The following is a 21,737-nucleotide window of genomic DNA, read 5'->3' on the forward strand; positions in this document are numbered from 1 at the left end:
CCAGCCAGGAGCACCCTCCTGCACCCCCAACCCTTCATCCCCAGCCCCGTCCCAAAGCCCGCAGCCCCAGCCAGAGCCCTCACCCCCTGAACGTGCTTTGCTGGAAAAGTTCATAAGAAAATGATGGTGAAGGGCTCTGATTTTGACATGTGCTGCTTTCCATACTGGAAATTGTCTCTACCCTATTTCCATCCACCCCTTGACCTTGTCACAATAGAACATTTTTAAAATGGCCATTGCCTGTGACTGATGTTGCCTGTGACAACCTAGATAGTCTGGATAAATGACTGAAAACATATAAGAAAAAACCAACAGCTCAATGTAAAGGTCTCACTTACCTGGCTTTGCCTCATCACATACTGTATGAGTAAGGTTTTCATGTAAACTTTCCAGTTCATTATAGCTCTGCACAAAGAACAATCTCTCTCGCTCTCCCACAATTTCTTCAAGCTCTGTTCTATTGGCTTTATCCACTCCAACAGCAAAGACATTGATACCATCTTGCTTCAAAGATTTTGCTGCTGCTGGAAGGTTGGGTCTATCTGAGGGTGAAGTTGGCTGATCAGTAATAAGCACAAGAATCCGAGTGACACTAAGAGATGATGTACGACCACCATAAGCCATACCAAATCTCTCCCTGGCAAAGTTCAAAGCCCTTGCTGTGAAGGTTAGCCCCGACATAGGTCTCAAGTTAGAGATTGCTTCTCTGATCTGTGATTTAGCAGAGTACGTATTCAGTGAGAAATTACCCTGAGGATTAGTGTTATAGACCACAGCCCCAAACTGAACATTGTCTTTTCCAACCACTGAGTCATTCACCACAGCCTCCATGATCTTCTGAATGCCCTGGAACTGCAGGTCTGTGACGCTTCTTGATCCATGTACCACAAATATGATGTCTGCAACTTCAGTCCTTTTGCATGCTGTTGTTAACAGAACAAAGGAAACAAAGCAACAATGTTATGATCAGGTCTCTCTCCTCCTTGCTCCCTCCCTGAGAAGTTCTTTTGATCCAACTACTAACTGAAACCAGAAAGCGCAAGGACATTCCGAAAAGCAAGATACAAAGAAAAACAAAAAAGGAGGGCTGTGGGAATTTCCTTTTGTCCAAAAGAAAAATATGCACCTGCCTGAAAGAAAATAAAATATGGCTCCTGAGGAAAAGCATAAGACTATGGTCTGTAAAGAGCATGGTCTTATTTTCTGCTATTGCATTTCACTTTACTATCGTTGCTTAATATCACAATGGAAGAAAAGCTGAAGATCTCTACTAGAAATATGTTGGTGGGGAGGAATCAAACTGTATAAAGGATTAACAGTAAACACAACAAAATAAAGAATTAGAAAGACCCAACAGGTTATTACTATCACTTACAATCCTCCGGGTTGCAAATTTCAAAGAGAATCTCCTTTTCCAGAAAGATAAGGGAATCAAAGTTATCCTCGAAGAAGACTCTGTCTTGACTGCCGGCAATCTCCACAAGTTGGGAGTTGTTTGCGTGGAGAACCCCAATGGCATAGATGGTGATACCTTTGTCCCTAATGGTCTCAGCAGGCTCTCTCACGATATCTTGGGCCTCCCCATCTGTGATCACTATGAGATACTGTTTTACTCTGGGTCGCCCTCCTTTGGGTTCATCAAAGTAAGAGGAGGCAAAAGTTAGGGCTTTCCCGGTCATCGTTCCGGATTTAATCTGCCTGATTCCCGAAATGGCTCTCCTTAGGTCAGCCTTGCTGCCGTATTGGTTGAGCTGGAACTCCTCCTGGGGCTCGGAACTGAACTGCAACAACCCAATCTGAACTTTATCAGCCCCAATATCAGACCTGTTCACAATCAGCTGCATGAAATCCTTCATCTTCTGAAAATCAACAGGCTGGATACTCTCAGAGCTGTCGACCAGCAAAATAATGTCGGCTTTCATATTCTTACAGGCTGGGAAAGAGAAGAAAAGAGAGAAGACAAAATTTGGAATCTCCTCCTGAATGTATTTGCCCACCACTCAGACTGAAAACTACACAGAAAATCGTGTCTTCCGTAGCAGACCTCAAGGAAAATAAAAGGCTGCTGTTTACTAACAGCTAACAGTTACTGTTAAAGTCTAAATAGTAAGGATTTATGTTCTGGTGCTGAAGATACTGAGTTTGATCTCCACTGATGACCATGGCATGTATAAATATGTAACCACATCTTGTTACACAGTCTTCTTCCCCCGTCTCAGAATGCGCCACCATAAGGTTTATACGCTGCCCTTGATCCACAGCCGATCTGGATAAGGTCAGTAATGTGGCCCTAAAATGAGTACTTCATTTTTTTGACAAATGCATCTGCTCATGCTCAGACTTGGGGATCCAAAATCAGAGCTTTAATCTATCTCCTTTAGAAGAGCAGTGCGCTACAGTCACACGTGTTCTGGACTGTACCAACAGTGCTGAAAATGTGCGTGTGTTTAGGATCTCAACTAGTCTAGCATTAGATCATAGGCAATTCAGAGCAGGGGGCTGCTCTTTGTTCTATATTTGTACAGTACCTTGGGGTAGGAACCTTCAGGTGCTACCATACTGTAAATAGTAAATATATATATATATTACATACATAAGGCCATCTTTAAGAATTTCAGCCCTGGTGTCAGACTTCATTTTCTTTTGAGAGATGTTCAGTCAACAAAATTATACCCTCCCTGTGTCAGGAGGAGAAGGATAGCCTGGATTTCATCTGGCAAAGCATGTTGCTTCTTCTGAGACAATTTACACAAAAGAGTGAAGTTGTTTATTCCTGTTTATTTAGCAAAGCTATCTTCAATGTGCACCACATCTGTGCTGGGCTAATGCAAATAGTAAATACTACTCATAATTATAATGAGCACATCCAGGTGCTCTCTACTTTCTAAGCGATTGGAGTGATTTAGGAAAACCTCTTACCTTCTGGGGAGCAGATATCCTGCACAATATCATGTTTGATGAGTTTTAAGGAATCAAAGTCGTTCACAAAAAACATTCGCTCTTCTGTTCCTGCGATGTCTTTCAGTTCCTTTTTAATGGCATTCTTGACACCAATGGCATATATAACAATCCCTTCTTGTCTCAGCTCTTCTGCTGCCTTTGTCACCTGATCCTGGGATTCGCCATCCGTAATGACTATCAGCAACTTGGGAACACTGTCCCTGGCAGCCTTTACAAAAAGACTTTTCATATACCTTAAAGCATCTCCAGTATTGGTGCCACCTCCTAACTGCTGAATAACACGGACTGCTTCCTTTAACTGCTTCACGCTGTTGTATTGGCTAATCATGAATTCTGTTTGAGGAGTGCTTTCGTACTGAACCACGCCAAAGCGAACTCCATTGGCACTGACCTGGAACATGCTGATCATCTCATTCATGAATACTTTCATGTCCTGGAAATCATTTGGGTATATACTGCCAGACCCATCAATCAGGAAATAAATATCAGCTTCCTCTGTGTCCACACAACCTAATTCAGAGGAAACAAAGGGAAAGGTGAACGATCTTTCAATTACTGCAGTGCTACAGTATGGTTTAATAGCAATCACAAAAAAATGCTGGCTATATTATTTAGGGTTGGAAAAATTACTACATTTTCTAAGCCCAGGGCAGACAAAAATCATAGGTGTTAGGATTTCATATGGGGCCAAACACACACATAACTTAATCCAAGCACTTGGCATGTGGCCATAAGATGTTTACAAGTGTTGCAGGACTTGCAATGCCAAAGTTCTCCAACACGAGCAAGGCTACTGACAACCGATTGTTTGCATTGGCATGCGCACACAGCCGTGTGTGTGTATATATGTGTGTGTGTGTGTACGGGAGGAGGCACAACCAGTTTTGTTTAGCTTAAAATGTATCTGCTAACACTGTAGCAGAGCACGCTTTCAATGGGATCATGCTGGCTGTAAATCAACGCAGCACTTGTCCTGTACAGTTGAGCCACCACTAAGGCCCATTGCTGGGATCAAGGAGATACTGGTTGTACCTCTGAGGATCAGGGGCGGCTCCAGGCCCCAGCACACCAAGCGCGTGCTTGGGGCAGCAAGCCGCGGGGAGCACTCTGCCGGTCGCCGGGAGGGTGGCAGGCGGCTCTGGTGGACCTCCCGAAGCGTGCCTGCGGGTTTTGGTGGAGCATCCACAGGCACGCCTGCGGAAGGTCCACTGGAGCCGCGGGACCGGTGACCGGCAGAGCGCCCCCCACGGCATGCCGCCGTACTTGGGGCGGCGAAATGGCTAGAGCCGCCCCTGCTGAGGATGATGGTGTTGGTTTGGCACCCCAGAGGAGGCTTGGCCAAACCTGAGGGCTGACCTAAATTGTGCCCCCTCCTACTACAGCCCCTATGGGTGTTGCAGTGGCATGGAATAGGTAGGGGGGGGGACAGCCCAGCCACACCTGCTCCTAACCCAATATGCCCCCAGTGTCATGGTCTCCTGCAGAGCTGGCTCTGTGCTTGGCAGAGAGGTCCCTGCACTTGTGGTATTCACTGGTAATGAGCCTTAAACCTGTCCTACAGCATCTTGTGTCACCATGCCTGTATATTTATCACTGCTGATGAATGGAGGGCAACAGTGCATGTCCCCTGGCTATGACTTCCAAGACATGGGACTCTGGAGATAAATAGGGTCTTCCAGGGGGTCAAAGGCAAAGGGGGATGATGCCAGAGGGCAGATGAACTCAGCTCTCCTGCTCTGTGTAGGTAGGGAGAAGATCCATAGAAGGTTCCTGAGTGGGAGTGAGTCCCCTCCTCACTCCAAGCTGTACATTCTGATACCATGACAAGTCTCATTTTTCAATGATAATGTAAAAAGAATACGACTGAATTCATGGCCCTGGATACTTTGTTTGGCAAAGATAGAGGGTCACAGTCTACTCTCAGTTACACTGATGCAAATTCAGAGTATACCCTTGAAAGCCAATAGAGTTATCGAGTTTCCATCAATGAACCTGAGCAAGATTTTGGGCCAGATTTTCATATTTCTCTCTTACCTTCTTTCAGGGTCCGTGATCGCACTGGGACTACAAAGGTTTGTGACACAATCTCACTGCAAAGCCGTGTCTTTATTTTCCATTCAATATTTGACAGCTGCAGAAAAGATTCCAAGTTGGTGACGTGTTTCCTTGGAGGATAAGATGCAATTTTATCCAGCTGACTACTCTCTGAGGTATTCTTGGTGCCTACAGCATAGACAGCAACTCCATGATGTCTCAGTTTAGAAGCAGGCTCAACAAAGTCATCGAAAGACTGCCCATCAGTGATAACCACAGCTAACTGCTGCACTCCTTGATTTTTCCTGCTACCTGCCTCTTGAGTAAAAACCTTCTTCCTGAGGAAATCTATGGCAGCACCAGTGTATGTTCTCCCACCTCGATATGGCAATATTTTCAGGTAGTCCAAGATATCTGATTTGTCCTCAAATGTATCCAGAGTGAACTCTAGCCTTGGTTCATCACTGTACGACACCAAGCCAACTCTGATATTATTTGGGCCAATATCCAGAGCATTGACTATTTTGAGCAGAAAGGTCCTGGTCAGCTGGAAGTTTCTTACCCCAATTCTGCTGGATTCATCCACAAGAAATACAATGTCTGCTACAGATGCACTGGAACATACTAAACGCAAACCAGCCAAAGGAAAAGGAAGATAACAAGGGTTACTGTAGGTTAGACTGCGGGATCATTGAAGGATACAATTGGGATAGTTTATTAAAAGAAACCAAGAGCTCAAGTAATGAGCTAGATGGGAATGAAAGAGAAAACCAGCTCCAAAATCCTACAAACTTCAGAGAGTTCAGATTCAGATCTGAACTTCATGGTTCAGGCCCATTTTAAAATGAGTCTGAATCAGATATTAAACAGATATAAAGGGATATTAAACTCCCTTTTGTCCAGATTTTGGGGAAGTTTACAGATTGAGTCTCTCTCTCTCTCTCTCGCAGCCAAACCAAGACACCTAATCAAACTACCACAGGACTTTAGGGAAGTTCTTCTTTGGATCTGAATCTGGAGTCTCTTGCTATGGCCCATCTCTAGAAAAAAAAGTGAACAGAAAAACACTGGGCAAAATCCTCCTCTTAGTCACAATGGGCACCCCTCTGAAACCAATAATAGGAACTCCTGGGTGTAACTGACAGCGCAATTTCACTGCATATAACCAATGCAGGTAAGTATTAGCAACTTTATGTACACAGATGCCGCATCCTTACTGCCATCTGGCTACATAGGCGGTCCAACCTTTTACAAGCACTAAATTCAATCATCTGCATTCTGCCCCCTTCTACCGACTCATTTGATATTTCTTGTTTATGGGTGAATTATAGCATTGCTCTACCTACAAATATATTCAAGTGGCTGTTTTCACCCTGGTGACATACTATACCTGCTGGCACTTTTGCATCTAGGGCAGAGTCATACTGTTGTTGAACTGGTGCTTCCAAAACATTAGCAATGTCCTGGTGCAGCTGACTGATGCTCTGCCCTCCATTGACTTGGTAAACCAAGGGAGAGGTGGCTATCACCTCCATTTCTTCCCGATCAGAATTTTGGACCCCAACCAAGATGACTTTCACTCCGATCTCTTTCAGCTCCTCTGCAGCTTCTGCGACGTCATCCTTTGATTTGGCAGAAGTGATGACCACTGCAAACTGGGGGGTGCCTTGGCTAATTCGGCTTCCGGCCTCTTCTTTGAAAAAGACTTTGTGCAGAAACTCCAGGGCACTTCCTGTCTGCAAAGGGCCCCCCAGGAATGTGACACGCCTCTGGAGGTGATTGAGCACATCTTCCTTGCTCTTATAGGTGTTCAGTAAAAACTCCACACGGCCTTCCCTGCTGTACTGGGCTAGGCCGACCCTGTACTTGTCAATCCCAACATCGAGCTGGTCAACAATTTGGTAGATGAAATTTTTTATTTGCTCAAAGGTAGAAGACCCCATATTCACAGAAGAGTCAACAAGGAAAACAATGTCAGCATAGTGCTTTGTAAATGCTGAAGAGAAAGAAAAAGTGTGACAAATTAGTGAAAGGGGTGGCTGTCAACTTGGATTTGAATTGTAAACTGAACTGAAAATGGAACTACTGTACTTGTTGTTCTATATTATTTTAACTTGAGAATTCTACAGCCTATTGCGTGGATGGTGCTGAATTATGATGAAATAACATTGTATGACCATTGTTCCTGCAGCTCTCTGGAACAGACAAGCATCCCACGAAGCTATCCCTGTGAAAACTTCCATGGGGAAAAAAAAATCCCATTTTTGACTAAATCTACATCTGACTATATTTATATATGTGGGGTCCTAGTCTTGCTCCCACTGAATCTTCCATTTATTTCTACAGGAGAAGGATTGAGCCACTGATCTTTATGCTCTAGGGCTTCCCATTCTGTTAAATCAAAGCTTGTCTATCCATGTACCAAACTGCACTTCTACTTCTGTTATTGAGATACAAGTTCCATTGAAGGAGTTTATCTAGCTACGGCTATGCCTATCTAAGGCTACACTTACAGCAACATGTAGCATATAGGCACAACACGTGTAGCTGCACACTGAAGTGAAAGGCAGGCTGCATCCACACGTGTTACTGTGGTGTGTGTATATACTCATTGCAGCCAAAGGTCTTTTCCCACTGCCTCCTCTCTGAAAGAGCTTTTCTCCATTGCTGGAGCCTTTCATTGCTGCGGTGAAAGGCTCCAGCAGCAGGGAGGCAGTGGGACACTACACTGCTAAAAATAGCTGTGTAGACATAGGAGGCACTGCTTGGGCATGTGGAGAACATATCCTGGGAGTTTGGGCATGCAGGCGTTCTTTTCTACTCGCTTAAGCCATGATTCACTGTCTACACTGCTACTTATACCCATGCTATCTGAGAGTGCAGTGTCTTTGCTCTACATTCTGCCGTGAGTGTAGCTGTACCCAAAGGAGCTTATGTGGGCCCATCCCTGTACTATCTGAGCTCCTTGTGATTTTTAATATATTTGTCCTCACAAGACTCCTGTGAGGTAGGGAAATGCTAATAAATACAGGGAACTGAGGCAGAGAGAGACTAAGTGACTTGTCCGTGGTCGCACAGGCAGTCTGTGGCTGAGCAGGGAATAAAACCACTGTCTGAGTCCCAGAGTAGTATCCTTGCAACTGGATCATCTTTCCTTTCGGATGTTTTTTGTGAGAAAAAATATCTCTACTGAAATGTGATTTTCCCTGGGAAACGTCAAATGGACACAAAAGTTTTCATTTAGTATCACAATTTTAAACTGAAAAAAATGTTTTTGGGGTTTTTTTTCCAAATTTTGGGGGAAATCCCCTTATTTTTACTTTCCCTCCTTTCCCCCCATTGGAAAAAGGAAGGGGAATTGAGAAAGTAGAGAAAAAATGCTTTTCATACATTTGACTGTTTAATCAACACAATTAAATGGTGTGAAAATATAGTTACTACACACACGCACACACACACACGCACACACACACACGCACTTTGTTTTCCAAATTCTTGAAAAGGGTTCAAAAGTGTTGGAAAGTGGTGAAATCCCAATCTCAAAATGAAAAATTTTGGGAAAATAACAAGTGTTCATTGAAAACTACATTGATTTTATTTAAAGAAAAAACTTCATCAGGAAAAACTTCAGCAGAAAATTCTAGTTCTAGTCAGATGGAATTTTAGCTATTTCACCTAATCTGTGAGTCTGAGTCTGATTTCACTTAAGCACTGACTTGGGAAAGCCCTTAAGCATGTGCTTAACTTTCAAGTCTGTACTTAAAACCCACTGACTTCAATGGAACTCACCTACATGCTTAAATTTAGCTACAGACTAAAGCTCCCCTATCCTGAATTGGGGCTCAAATCAAGATTAACTCGATCAAAGCCAGTGGAGCTACACCATAGAATCATAGAATCTCAGGGTTGGAAGGGACCTCAGGAGGTCATCTAGTCCAACCCCCTGCTCAAAGCAGGACCAAACCCAACTAAATCATCCCAGCCAGGGCTTTGTCAAGCCTGACCTTAAAAACTTCTAAGGAAGGAGATTCCACTACCTCCCTAGGTAACCCTACTAGTGAAAAAGTTTTTCCTAATGTCCAACCTAAACCTCCCCCTCTGCAACTTGAGACCATTACTCCTTGTTCTGTCACCAGTCAGATCAGAATCAGGATTGTTGCTTTGGTGCACCCAAAGTGTCAGAAATGACACCATCGTAAGGGCAAATTATTTACCTTTAATCTGGCTCTCGACTGCAAAGCACATGGTTTGCAAAAGGCTTCTGGGGAGATCTTGAAGGACATCATAACTGTCAATACTAAACAGAAATTTATTTAAAGGCTTGTTGGCTATTTCCTGAAGCTTGGTTGTATTGTGGACATTGATTCCAACCACATAGACAGAGATGCCTCTGGCTTTCAATTTGTTGGCTGGCATTTTGACCTCATCATTGGATTCCCCATCAGTGACGAGGATGACTACCTGGGGGATGTTTTCCAGAGCTCTGCTACCAGCAGACTCAGTGAAATATGTTATCCTGACAAAATCCAGAGCTGTGCCTGTGTATCTCTCTCCACTCCTATATGGCAAATTCTGTATCTGTTCCAGAATGTCACTTTTCAGTGAATATTGATTCAGCAAGAACACCTTGAAGGTCTCATCACTGTACTGGGCCAGCCCAACCCGGATCTGATCGCTGCTCACATCGAGGCTTGAAACCAGGGTGTAGAGGAAGTTCTTCACTTTCTGAAAGTTTTCTTGGCCAATACTTGTTGAAGTATCCACTAAAAATACGATGTCTGCCAAGGTGGCTTTTCTGCAAACTACATGAGAAAGGTGACACAAAAAATGAAAAGGCAAGTTGTTTAATTTCTTTCACAATTGTGAGCTATCTTCATACTAAAGGATAAGTTGACTTTCCCCCTACCAACCAAAATTAAATGGTTTTCAAACTGATTTTTTTTTTATTTTTGACTCAGCAAAGTAGGTTTGTGTTTAGAGTCTACCAACCCATGGTGCTATTTTGGATATTTTAAGCTAAACAGATACTTGTAGGAACTTGTCACAGTAAGTGTGTGTTAAAAGTTAGTTCCTCAGAGTGCCTGTATGAGGTAGAGAAAGGGATAAGGAAGATGCATGAAGTTAAGACCCATGATCTGATTGCATGTCACAGTTTTATACACTTCACCAATGAACATGAAAGAGAAAAGAGTGGGGGGAAGGGGAACAGGGGCTTGTGGACATACCTTGGGAGACATGGGCAATTTGGTTCACCTCTTCTACTGTGGTACAAAGCACCTCTAGCATATTATGAGAGATATCCTGCAGATCGGTGAAGTCTTCCACTTCATAGACGTGCTTGTCATCTGGATCACTAGCTATCTCTTGAAGCTCCACCAAACTAGCACCTTTGATGCCAATGGCATACAGTGTGATGCCTGCGTCCTTGATTTCCTTGGCCGGTTCTAGGATGTTATCCTGAGCCTGCCCATCTGTTATCACCACTGCAATCTGGGGGACGCCTTCCTCCCTTCGACTTCCAGCAGTTTTCTTGAAGTGATTCTCCAGCATGAACTGTAAGCTCTGCCCAGTTTTTGTGCCCCCTCCTTTGTAGTGTAATTTCTGTATCTCCTCTAAGACGTATTCCTTGCGGTGGTAAGAGTTCAAGAAGAACTCAGTGTGTGGAGCATCACTATACTGAATCAGACCTATCCGGATTTTATCTTCCCCAACATCAAAGCTGCTGACCATGATGTACAAGAAGTCTTGAATGTTTCTGAAGTTCTCTTTTCCGATACTCCAGGATCCATCCACGAGGAATACAATGTCTACAACAGAAGCTTCCCTGCAGACTGAAGAAACATAACTTTTTTCAATTCTTACTGGATGCATTATCTAATATTACAATCTCAGTTCTTGTTTGCTTCCTGGGGAAAAAATGGCTACTTAAAATAAAAATTCAGTAAAAATCCACCACTCCTGCCTGTTGAAATTCCAGCTATCAGTTCACCTGCAAACCCTACATACTGAAGCCAGTGGTCATGGATGTGCAAGTTCCTGGGATCACAAGAATGCAAAGAGATGATGCAATGTGCATTTGGAGGTCCATTCTTATGAACAGACAGGATATTGAAATTCACACATACGTGACTTACTTATCTGGCCTGGTCATGAGAAAAGATGGTAAAGTATACACTTGCATGCCTATTGATATATCCACTTAAGCCTCTTCCACCACAATGCCCCGTATTTGTGGTTTGGTGATGGTGTGTTGTCTTGCTGCAGTTTTAGATCACAGGAAAAGTTACTCACATGTGTTTTATGGTCCCAATACTACAATCATTTACTACGAGGCATAGTGTTTATTAGCATGGGACTAAGGGCTCGTCTACACAGCAGCGTAATGCACACAGTCCTGCAGTGTGATTTCTAAAGCATTTCAAACAGTACTACGATAAAATTCACTAGACAACCTTTGGTGCCCACTAGCTGGGACCATACAGACCAATTTAACGTGCAATACACCAGTACACTTCAGAAATCACACCCCAGAGTGTGCATTATCCCAACAGGTAGACTAGCCTTTAGTCATATTGATTTAAACAGGAGTATGCATATATCATGCAATAAATACTTGCAGTATTAGGGCCTTGGGTTTTTAGTCATTCCAAAATGGCAGGTCACCACCTGACAAAAGGGTAAAATGGTTATGACCCCCTGAATTGTTAGACATAAGGAAGATGACCTGCATACTGACAGTCTGCCTTCCTCAATTCTTCCATCTCCCACAGAGCTAAAGAGTTGATTACAATAGTCAAAATGTTGGAGTGCTATAACGTATCCAGAGTTGATAAGCTGGGCAGCCTTGCAATTAGCAATCAGTACTAGATCTGAACTGCATATATTGATGGAATAATAGGCAAAGCTGGCATGAGTCTACTCCCAAATATAAATGTGCTAATTGTCAGCTATTGCATGTTCATTTGTATTTAGTAATTTAGTAATAAGATTTTTCCCTACATTTTGAAAGCACTGAATATCAGTACACTTGAACCGAAAACAAACAAGCAAAAAAATGAAAAAAGAAAAAGAAAAACTACTGAACTATTTGCCTTAAATTTAATTATGTTGAATTGTCTTTAATATCCTAATGCAAATGCACTCCTTGTGAAATTATGTTGCAAGAGCTGTCTGGAATTACACAAAATTAAATAGCACCAGGGTTTTGGTTTTTTACATATATTTCAATGGATAAGAAGCACAAGGCTCAATCCTGCTTCCTTTAAGGGCAAAGGGAGCTTTGCCGATGACTTCAATGGCAACAGGAGCAGGTACATATTGTATTACCAGTTGTCTGGTCAGTGGAGCAGAAGGTGGCTGCAAAAAGAAGAAGAAGTGTTTTCTGCTTGTCCATTATGAAAACCTCCCTAGAAAAAAAGAAAATAAAGCCATGAGAAACATACAGAACATCTGCCTGATAAAGAACTTGTTAGTCTTTAATAAGAAAATTTCTATAGCATCTTAATGAATTAAAGACAATAGCTCGTATGATGTTTCCTAGCTGCGTACAGGACTGCAATGTACTTCACCATGCCTTGATCTTTCAAAACTCTCCCATCCACCATTCAGACGCAGACAGACTGATATTGGAATGAATATAGATAATCTGATAACCTAACTGGATCAGGAATAGTCAAATCCAATATATATAATTTGAGGGGACTCATACAAATCAGTGCTGACTCAGCAAATATTCCTAGTCCCGATCCTGTTGTCAGGTTTACATTTTAAATACTACAAACAGTATTTTATCATCATATTTTCCTCACTCACTATAGGGAATAAAGTGTTTGATCCTGGAGTGGATGAGAGTTAGGCTACTAACCTGAATGGGAACATGATCAGAGCCAAAATGAACTGGTGCTGATATATGCGTACGCAATGAGCTTTTGTTGCTGTATGAATCAAAATCCACCTTGAGCTAGGGTTAAGATGTTCAAAGATAAATAGGGGCTTAAAATTAAGAAAAATGGGAGCTGTGTCCCTAAATCCCTCATTTGGCTTTGAAAATCTCAACCATACGGATGCTAAATATTCAGATGTTACTTGGTGGTCTTTGGTTAAAACGGACATCAATGAATAAAACAATAATGAATTTAGAAATAGAGTATGCCAATAGAGATAAGACCAATAGTAACACAAACTGACATTCCTGAATCTATGAGCAAATGCCACAAGTATGCTTATCCCAATTCAATGTTCAGTTCCCACCTCCTTTCCACCCAGAGTTGCCAGATGGAACGTTCAGTGTAAAAGGAACCCTGGCAGCTCTGGTCAGCACTGATGAGCGATCCCTTAAAAGTCTGGTTGGCGGGGCAGGCAAGCTCCCTACCTGATTCCACCCAGCTCCTGGAAGCGGTGACATGTCCTTCTGGCTCCAAGGCACAGTCCCCACCCTGGCTCCACAGTTCCAATTGGCCAGGAACTGCAGCCAATGCGAGCTGCAGGGGCGGTGCCTGTGTGCAAAGGCAGCATGCACCACACAGAGCCACCTGGCTGCCCCTATGCATAGGAGCCAAGGGACATGTCACTGCTTCCAGGGAGCCCCAAGGTAAGCAATTCCCGGAGCCCATACCCTGCACCTCCTCCTGTACCCCAACCCCCTACCCCAGCCCTGAGCCCCCTCCCATACCAAAGTCCCTCTCGGAGCCCACACCCTCTCCCACACCCCACACCCCTGGCCCAGCCCAGAGCCCCCTCCCACGCCCTGAACCCCTCCATATCTGGCCCCACCCTGGAGCCCGCACCCCCAGCTGGAACCCTCACCCCCTCCTGCACCCCAACCCCCTGCCCCAGCCTGGTAAAAATGAGTGAGTGAATGAGGATGGGAGAAAACAAGCAACAGAGGGAGGAGAGTATGGAGTGAGTGGGGGGGGGGTCAGAGAAGGGGCAGGGCAGGGGAAGGGTGTTCAGTTTTGTGTGATTAGAACATTGGCAACCCTATTTCCACCCCCTTTCTTGACCCATGGAAGGCACAAGTTTGAGCCATGTATTCAGCACAGGCAATGGAAATTGTTGAAATGGGCAGAGAGACTTCTTTTTAAAAAATGTTTTAGCTTGTGTAAACTATGTGACAACAACCTATTGACCAGAAGAAAAAGAAATGTTGAACCACAGCAATGGAGCCCAGGCTCATCTATTTTTGCATTTGCAAGTTCAGATGGGAAGATTTCATCTGTTGTTTTTGTGACATGGCTGAAGAGCCACTTCTGCTCTTTCTGCCCGGTTCCCAGCTGCCCTTGAAAAGCTGCCTGCTCTCTAATACTACCCTCAAGGTCTGGCCAGGATCGGAACTGAACTCCAGAGTACAAAGCACAGAATGTTAGCAGATGGAAGAAAATATATTTGGTAAACATTAGGACTAAAAACATTGGATGGTCCCCTGTGCTGACAGGAACAGAGGGGAGTCAGGTGGGTTGGTCCTGTGCAGAGGAGGGAATGAGAAAATGAGGTGCAGCGACTATTAATTCTACGGCCTGTGTTATGCAGGAGACCCAACTAGATGGATCCAAATGTCCCTTCTGGCATTTAAATTCCATGAATATATGAGCTCCGCTTCATGATTGCCTGCTGCATCAGAGCCTGTTAAAGTCCCTCCAACCCCTATGGCATTGGGGCTCTGCATGTCAGGAGAGAGGAGTGGGATCCAATGGTTTCCATGGTTTTCTCTCCTCCAGATCCTATAGGTGGCTTAACATATATTATTCACACATGAGTTAATGCTGCTCATTATCTCAGGCTTCCCCATGGCTTCTCAAGCACAACTCCTGGGCAAAGCAGTCGATAGCAGCACAGACTCTCCAAGAACCATTGTTCAGGGAGGGGCAGAGGAATAGCTCATCACAGAGGTCAGGCCTTCCCTGCAAAATCCCGCAGATCTGCAAAGATGGGAGAGGAGTTTCCCACAGACACCTGGACTCCTCAGGCTTGGATCCCTTGGCCTGAGCACTTCCACTGCCCTCAAGCCCTTCCACTTTTAGGGGAGCAGTAGAAAGAAACTCCATAAGCTGAGCAGTATGAAGCTTTCTGGACCCTCTGTCCCCTTCCCTCAGTTTTTTTTCAGAAGAGTAAAACATGGTCTAAATCAGTGCCTGAGGTAAAAACGTAGCTCTGTGCTTTACTGTCCTTTCCAAATTGCTCTTTCTGATCACTACCTCCCCTACCACTGAAACTTCTTTGCTAAGACCAATTTTAAAACTTAAATACATTATCCTATGAGTTGGGGAGAAACTATATAAAGTACATAAAATACATTGTAGAATGATCTTAATAAGACAAAACAGTTCTATTGATGCTGGTGTCCCAGAGAAGCCAGCTGAGGCCACTCCATTAGGGTGAACTGCAAAGAATGGGGCAGAAAATCCCCAAAGCTGGTGGATATTCCAATACTTAGGTTTACCAGGCCAGCACAAAACAGCTTCTTCACTGGTTACTCAGAAGTCAACATGTTCCACAGTTCCCTTAAAGTAACCCAGCCTTGGGCTTCCACCTAGGCCCCCAAGTCAGATATGATGAAGATTAATGAAAATCTTATTTCATCATATAAAAAAGGTTCTACCAATCCCAAAGGATCTGACACATGTTACACTTTCTATAAGATTTGTTGCAATTATATAACAGTGGTAGACATAATGATTTGCATGGTTATATTTTAATTAGACAATGTCACACCCCCAATGCGAGATTGGTGTAGAAGAGAGCAATTAGAGCTCCTGGATTCAATTTAAAGACCTTCCAACATTGATATGAGCTGTGTTTATACTGAATTCCTTGCAATGCTTTGGCCCAGGTTAAAAACCTTAGTCCATACTTTGTGAAACACTTTAGTGATTCCTGGGTTTGGTCTATGTGTTGACATTAAAGTTCTTCAGAGAGCACTTACTCTAGGGTTTTCCTTAACATAGGCTTCCAGTCTAACCACTTTGGGGTTTTTTTGGTATTTTAGAGATGAGTGAGGCAAGTTTATAAGGGCACTTTGTGTTTCGAGGGTTAATTTGCCTTTCTTTTTTCCCTTGTTAGCTAGGTAACTTGCCTGGACACCATGTCTTAAAGTGACACAACCATTTTCTATCATTATGTTTGAACTACAGTTCTCCTGTTTTTCAACTACCAATTTCTGCATCCGCAAGGTATCATATACATTATAGCTTACTAAGAAATCACATGACAAATCCAAAGTGTCTATGGGTCTATTCACAAGGCTCCTCTGCTGTGTAAAGCCAGGAATCCAGCCTTTTCCTTGAACCTGAGACACAGACTGTTCACTTCCAATATTACTTAACAAAGCCTAGCCACACTAGATTTTTCCAAAGCAAATTCAATGGATTCATTTTTACTTGAAAGACTTTGGCCATTAAGCATCGACAAACTTTCCTCATAAGAGAGACTGTTTACTATCAACAATGGCCCATTAAGAGTTAATGGAAGTAATAATACCTTTTCACCCCCACTAGGCACAGATATTGACTTTTTACAGACTTCAAAGACTTCACTAAGACATTCTTTCCCTCCTGCAATATTATGAACTGCAACAGATTCTTTCTGAGCTTTATTTATGTCCAGAACTGACTTTGGCACAACAGACAAATTACCAAACTCCTTCTGAGTTTCACTTATATCCAGAATCACCTCTGGCCCATCAGAAGGATATTTACACAACCCCCTTTCAGGCAAGCAGCTAGACTCCATGGTCAAAAGGTTAAAAGCATCCTCTTCCTTGTTACAAGTTTCCACACTGTCAGTGAGTAACATAGTCAAATCACCTTTATGCTTTCCTCGTGCCCTGGCTATATCATCAACCTGGTCAGACAAGGTTGTCATATCTTTACCCAGCAACACAGCAGCAACAGGCAAAATAGAAGCATCAGAATTGCTTAGTCCCTGGGAGCTATTTATGACATTAACTAGATACAACCTAGTTACAATGTAATTCCCCATTGTAGACACAAACTTAGGCCTGGTCTACACTGGGGGGGGGGGTCGAACTAAGATACGCGACTTCAGCTACGTGAATAGCGTAGCTGAAGTCGAACTACCTTAGTTCGACTGACTTACCCGTCCTGACGCCGCGGGATCGAAGTCCGCGGCTCCCCCGTCGACTCCGCCACCGCCGTTCGCGGTGGTGGAGTTCTGGAGTCGACGGGAGCGCGTCCAGAATTCGAACTATCGCGTCTAGATTAGACGCGATAGTTCGAACTCCGAGAAGTCGAACTCTCCGCGTCGACCCGGTGGGTAAGTATGGACCTACCCTTAGGAACATTCTGTCCTGGGCTTCAGTTAAATCCAGAATCAGCTCTGAGACAACTGACAAACTTTCAACCATCATAGGCTGACAGGCTTCTTCTGTCTGCTTTACAGACAGAGAAGAGCTGGAGAAACATTCCCATTTAACAGACAAACAGCTTTTGATATTGTTTCCCTTGTCCCAGCACACATAGCTGTTCACAGAAAATTGCTTGGAGAGTGGGACAGCTTCTTTAACAGGCAAGTTGCCACTTCCAACAAACGCATTGCTGCTTTTCCCAGACAGCAGCTCATCATACTGAGCTACCTTAAGTGGATTACTTTTACATTGGTTAGGCTCACTTTCACAAGCTATACTAGCCAACAATCCAACACTGACCAAGAATGTACCCCTTTCTTCCTCAGCTAGGGTTTTAACCAGATCACCAACTTTAATTTGCTCTAGAAAAACATTTCTCTGATCAATGAGTACTTTCTGTGCTTTATCTAATTCCAGGAGTACATGTGGCACCTGAGAGACTAACAAATTTATTTGAGCATAAGCTTTCATGGGCTACAGTGGAACATATAGTGAGGAGATACATATACACATACAGAAAACTTATCTCCTCACTATATGTTCCATTCCATTCATCCGATGAAGTGGGCTGTAAACTAAATTTGTTAGTCTCTAAGGTGCCACAATTGAATGTTGGATAGTTGCAGGGTTAAGTTAACATCTTTGACTCTTTGGGGCCCATATGTTGCATCTAAATTTATGTAACAGGAGTCAGCGCGGTGCTCTTTCCCTAGCCTACCCTGGCTCCCCCTGGGACTTAGCAAATAAAGAATTCTGCTTCTCTTTCCCCCTCAGCCAGGGAGATGTTACCAGTGGATGCCTCCACACAAGCCACTAGAAGATCACATCACACTAAATAATGCAAAAACTTGACCACAGAAAACACACTAGGGACAAACCAAACCTCAAATCAGCTGTTTAAGGAGGTTTGATCTCACACAGTGAGGAGCTCTTATTATACAGTACACGCCAGGATAAGGTGTCAATGAAATATGGTTTAAATAGAATTGAGTCCGTAAATTGTGACTCCCAGTTACGCGTAAAGCTGTAGTGTGTAGAACAACGACGAAGAGGAGGAGAGACTGAAAGCTAGCTAACACTTTCAAACAAAGGATTTATAGACTGAGGGTTGGTCTGCAAAAAAAGAAATGCTTTGGAAAGATTTGCATTCTACATGATGGCCTCGTCTTATACAAAGCAGAAAAAAAGAACATCCATCTGGAGATCAACTGAGGTCAACAAAGTACAGCATGATTCACATGCAGAGAAAGACAGGAAGCAGACAATGTTTTCACTACCAGTGGACATATTGTCATCAGTATCCAATTTTCCTTTTCAATAATGGCAGGCCAGTTGATGAATAAAATATTTGTGGAAAGTATCTGTGATGATTAAGATCATTGAAACTGCAACCTCAGATTTAATAGTGACAGTCAGGCACAAATAAAGCCTAACACATTAACCCAACATTGTTTATGGTAAACATATTAATCTTAATCTCCTTAGAAAGATAAATAATTTACTCTGACCATACAACCATAGCAGCTGTCCAGATCTGATATCAGTGGAATGAACATGTAAGAAAGTTGGATTTATGACAACTGCTCCCAACCTGCGACCTTACAAAGCTGTTTTATACTCATCTGTAAGGCATTTTTTACTGGAACTGGAAAAAATGTTTCTAGCAATTAACAGGAAAAATGAAGCCAGACCAGAACAAAGAAAACAAAATTAGAACTGAAAAAGAACATATAGAAACCTTAGGGGTGAGAGTCCCGGTTTTGAGAGAGGTCACGAGGCCACGCAGTGGTAATTATCTTACCTATGTGTTTGAGCTCACCCTGTGAAATAATTAACAAGTACCAGAACTGAAGAGCTCTATAAAGCACTCCCCTCCCCTGTGCCTGGTAGGCTTTTATATTTCAAAAGGCTTGGTGCATCCTGACAACACCACTCAAGCAAGACACCACTTCTCCCTCCCCAGTGAAGCTCAGGGTCATATCGGGAAGAACTGGTCCCTATTATTTTCATAAATAATTACCCAATAAACTATTTCTTAACTGTCAAGTAACTAATACTTGTGCGTTTAAAGAACTGTTTGTTTCCACAATAGACTAGACTGGTTTCCCTGCAGCAGTTTGGTCTGCCATGATCATATGCTAAGCAAAACCAGAAAGGTCTGTAGTTTAGCCTAAATATAGAGGGGAATAAGCAATATGCACGTTACCGTGTTTTAAATTTGACCCATGATTGAGGAAAGCCTGTGTATCTTCACAGAGGAGTTCTCCTTCCCTTACTTTAGCCCGGCTTAGGATAATTGCAAGTTGGCCCTGCTCCAGTGATTTGCTGGAAGGGGCTCTTAGGAAGCCCATTTTAGAATTCTAGCAGCTGGAAAGAAGGTTGGGACTATTTCCCTGCCTCTGGTGAAACTCCACCATGATCTAGTGGATAAGGTACTGCACTCGGACCCAGGAGATCTGGTTCTGTTCCTGGCTCTGACACTGACCTGCCATGTCACCTTCAGTATGACGAGAAGTGACTTTCTTTCTCTCTCACCCTTGGTCTATATAAATTGTAAACTCCCAGGGTAGAGGTTGTGTCTCTTACCTTATATTTCTACCATGCCTAGCACAAGGGGGCTCCAATCTCAATTGGTACCTCTAGATGTTACAATAATATTACTACCACTAATAATAAGAATGGTGACCGTGTGTGCAATATTCCTTGAAGTGTGGCAAATTTTGATGTTCTTTAAGGCACCAAAAAGAATTCTTCAAATGCTAGAATGTGGTTTGATTTGGTGCTAGCAGGAGATTATTTGTTTTGCCTTTGTTGAAGGTGGCAGTGTAAGCAGAGTATATTAGATTTAGTCCCCTCTGTATTTAGGCTAAGGGTCCCCCAAAGGATTAGAGCTGCAAAGCACAGGAAGCCTCTGAGTTTATCATATCAAATGAGCCTATAGTGTGAAATAAAATCCATGTACACAGGCTTTTTAAAGTTCCAAGAAGAAATATATTCATGGCCATGATCTGTGCTAGGAGCTGGCAGGGTTTCTCCAGGAGTTTTTTGTTTTGTTTTTCCCGAGGAGTTTATTTATGCTTCTGCAGTGAGTGCTGAAATATTCATGCAAATCTCAGGGTAATGAAACATTATTAACAATTATTCATCACAAACATTTATCCCATCTTGGCTTGCTTTTCTGAGTGGAATGTGGTTGAGGGTTGAAATCTCAAACACAGATTATAGATTTGTGACTAGATATCTTTAGTTGGAAAAACATAAATGTGTCTCCAAATAACATAGAAGAAAATAGGTGAAGCCTAATTTATAAGACTGGGATTGTGTGTATGTTTCTGCATCATTTCTGAGTAGTTCTGTGTAGAAATCCTGCCTGCCTAAATTCTAATATAATCTTCTTACACATTCTGCTCAGGTTCCTTCTCCAAAGCGAAGGCTCCAAATCTGCCTGGTCTGATTGCTTTTGAGAAGGGCACGGGTAGATTTCACTAAGCATGCCTACGAAATACTCCAGATGCTGTGAAGAAGAAGCTGTCCAATTTCCCCAGTGTACCTTCACATATCTTTCTCTCTGAGTTCTTAATAACTCTGGGCAATATTCCTGCCAAAGTTATTATGCTCAGTTAAATTGAAATGGCGATGTCAGAGAGGCATATGCTAGGGAAATTTGGATTTAAGTCTTAAATATGAAATGCAACTCCAGATGTACTGGTCTCAGCATGATACCAGAAATATAGATCCCTAAGAGATGTACGGCCTAAGAGAGGTGGACTCTGGCTGAGCTAAGCTTGGTACAACACACAAGTTTGGAGAAAAGGGGGGGGTCTAAGATACCTTTTTTGTTCCCCCAATGCTGGGATCAGCAAGGGGTTGTTTCAGCCCCAGAAGCAATTGCTCTATGCTACTATCAAGGTAACGGCCCCCCTAGAGATCATTCTACTGTCTGGGGATTGTCAGAGCATGAGGTTCTAAGGCCACGCCTGCTCCAGTCTCCAGCCCAACACACCATCCCCACTGGCTGTGCACCACTGAGGGATTTTGCTGCACAAGGGGAATCACCAGCTGCCCATTTAGGTAGCTTTTCAGGCTCTGAGCAGCACAAAACAGGCCAACGGGAGCTCAAGATCTGCCCTCTGTAAGACTCTCTCTAATATCTGATTTAGGGTGGAATGTTGATGTGATTCTTTAAACCTGTTAGATGGGCTCTTCCTGTCCAGAGCCAAAAGGCAAGTAATCTTGGTTTAGAATCAGTTACAAAGGCTGTGGTACATGATTAGTGAAGTGCTTGCACACCTGTGAGCTGACTATTTTAGTTTTCAAGTTTGTGAAATTCCTCTCAGTTCTGGAAGATGGGATCAAATTAGAAACTAGACTTAAGCTGTGG

At 43.1% G+C, this 21,737-nt stretch overlaps 1 pseudogene; it reads right to left on the reverse strand.

The window, feature by feature from the left end:
* Positions 1-21,737, reverse strand: part of LOC123363617 — a 123,172-nt pseudogene that overhangs the window by 91,392 nt on the left and 10,043 nt on the right.

The sequence above is a fragment of the Mauremys mutica genome, chromosome 2 (genome assembly GCF_020497125.1).
Source record: "Mauremys mutica isolate MM-2020 ecotype Southern chromosome 2, ASM2049712v1, whole genome shotgun sequence".
NCBI lineage: Eukaryota > Metazoa > Chordata > Testudines > Geoemydidae > Mauremys > Mauremys mutica.